Below are 2810 nucleotides of genomic sequence, written 5' to 3'. Positions count from 1 at the left end.
CTTCACAGAAGCTTTCAACTCACATCAAGGAAATACCTATACAACTAGTACTTCTTTGGGTCCATAAACTGAAGAAACACTGCGCAATAACTGGTGAGGAAATTGAAGAGATTACGAAACTCAAAGAACGTGAACTTCGTTTATTGGAGAATAAAGTTAAAATTCAAGGTATCCACAAGATCGCTACAGTACTTTTCTTTGGCCGTCGTTCAGAAAGCTCAAACAGCTCAGAGCACTAGAGAGAGAGGAAATACTGTGTACTGTGAGACGAATGTGTTCTGAAGTTGAAACATCTGTTGGCGCTCTGTCCGATATATACCAACAATGCTCACCCACTAAGAAACTGAAGTCAGTGTTTGCTGAATGGCAAGAAGATGGTAACGAGCCTACCGGAAATGAAATAGATTTGTACATCAAAAGGGAACATGTTGATGATGATGAACCTCTTCAGTGGTGGAAGAAAAACAGTAATCTGTATCCTAGACTTGCAGAAGTAGCCAGAGGAATATTCTATATTCCTTCCACAAATGCAGCAAGTGAAAGGAATTTCAGTGCAGGTGGGAATCTAATATCAGAAAAAAGAAGCGTGCTCGATGCAGACAGGGTTAATGATATTTTGTTCATTCATAGTGTCGGGAAGAAATATAATGTTTAAATGTACAGTGATGAACTGTGTAGTAACATCATAGATGTTTATCATTTAAAAACTTTGCAGTGTTTAACTAACCTCTCCATAGTACAACTACAAAACTTGCTTTAAAATGTAATATAAATGTTAGGTAAATGTTTTTTCCCCCACACAGGATTGATTTTGCTTTGCCACATCTGATAGGTGTTATTGGATGTAAATGTAATTATTATAAATGGAGAACACAATCATGATAATGTAAGAACCGTATCAAATTTTCTAGTAATAATAATAATAATAATAATAATAATAATAATCTCTAATAATTAGTGTATCAATCTTTGTGTCTGTAACAGTTGTGCAGCACGATTATTCGTTTTATTATATTTTCTGTGACGTTATTTCTGTACTAATATTGTTATTAATCTACTGCTATATCAATAATATTTTGTAAAACGTTTCTACATTGTCGCAGTATATAGGCGAAACACTATGTATGGACCTATCATATTATATGTTGTAAATCAAATATTGAATAATTATTAATTAGCAATAATAACTGTATGTCGAAGTGTTTCATAATATTTTATTTATAACTCCATGTTACTGTTTTGGTACGTTCCATTAGACTGTCCCACTAGACGTTTGTCATAAATGCAGAAAATAAAGCCATTCGACCAAGTTCAGGCAAGCGATTTAACTCCAATGCAGCACTCTGGTGTGTAGCATTATATGAAAGATTAGGTTAGATTACGTGTATAGATTATATGAAATAGGTTAGATTAGGTGTCTAGCATTATATGAAAGGTTAGGTTAGGTTACATTAGGTGTGTAGCATTATATGAAAGGTTATATTAGATGTGTAGTATTATATAGGGTTAGGTTAGATTAGATTTAGGTTTGTAGCATTATGTGAAAGGTTAGGTTAGATTAGATTAGGTGAGTAGTATTATATGAAAGGTTAGGTTAGATTAGGTTGTAGCATTATGTGAAAGGTTAGGTTAGGTTAGATTAGATTAGATTAGATTAAGTGAGTAGCATTGTATGAAAGGTTAGATTAGATTAGGTTGTAGCATTATATGAAAGGTTAGGTTAGGTGTGTAACATTATATGAAAGGTTATGTTAGATTAGGTGTGTAGTATTATATGAGATTATGTTAGATTAGATTTAGGTGTATAGCGTTATATGAAAGATTAGATCAGATTAGATTAGATGTGTAGCATTATATGAAAGGTTAGGTTAGATTAGGTGTGTGGTATTATATGAAAGGTTAGGTTTGGTTATGTTAGATGTGTAGTATTATATGAGGTTAGGTTAGATTTGTAGTATTATACGTGGCTAGGTTAGATTAGATGTGTAGCATTATATGAAAGGTTAGGTTACATTAGGGCTGTAGCATTATATGAAAGTTTAAGTTAGATTAGATGTGTAATATTATATGGGGTTAGGTTAATTTAGATTCAGTGTGTAGCAGTATATGAAAGGTTAGGTTAGGTGTGTAGTATTATATGAGGTTATGTTATTTTAGATTAAGTGTGTCGTATTCTCAAAGGTTAGTTTAGGTTAGATTAAGTGTGTAGTAATTATATGAGAGGTTAGGTTTATGGTAATACTTACCATTTATGATTGTGGTGGATAGAGCAGTGCCGCCCTTTTGTAGAACTCGCACAGCAGACAGGTCCTGGGAAATTTCACTTTGAATATATACTCGACAGAGTAGCGCTTGAAATGCTTCTTCTTTTGGCCGAATACAGGCATCAAGTACTTGACGAAATATTGCTGTCTTCTTCATTCATGGACGAGGATTTTGGTAAATAAGTAAGGTATGTGTGTTGTGCGGGTTGGGTGGGCTTTCCATTCTCCCAGTGACTACATCTACTTTCTACTACTCCAAAGTATAATATAAAGGTATTTTCAGGGTTGTTTTTTTAATACCCTATAATACCCGAAACATAAGTAACCTCATATCAGATGTCACCAGTACCAGTATGTATACAGTTTCCTTAGTCGAACTTGTACTTTGTATAGGAATTTACTTTTATTTATATAAATTTGCTGCATGCGTAAAATCGCCTATGATTTTATTTACCAGAGTTGGCAACTCTAAACACACATAGCAAAATCTCATTGTCTCCAAAAGCTGACATTCATTTTTTGCTTTGGAACCAGATTTTTTTTTTT

Source organism: Periplaneta americana, chromosome 10 (genome assembly GCF_040183065.1).
Source record: "Periplaneta americana isolate PAMFEO1 chromosome 10, P.americana_PAMFEO1_priV1, whole genome shotgun sequence".
Classification (NCBI taxonomy): Eukaryota; Metazoa; Arthropoda; class Insecta; order Blattodea; family Blattidae; genus Periplaneta; species Periplaneta americana.
Note: the sequence above shows the minus strand (reverse complement) of the source record.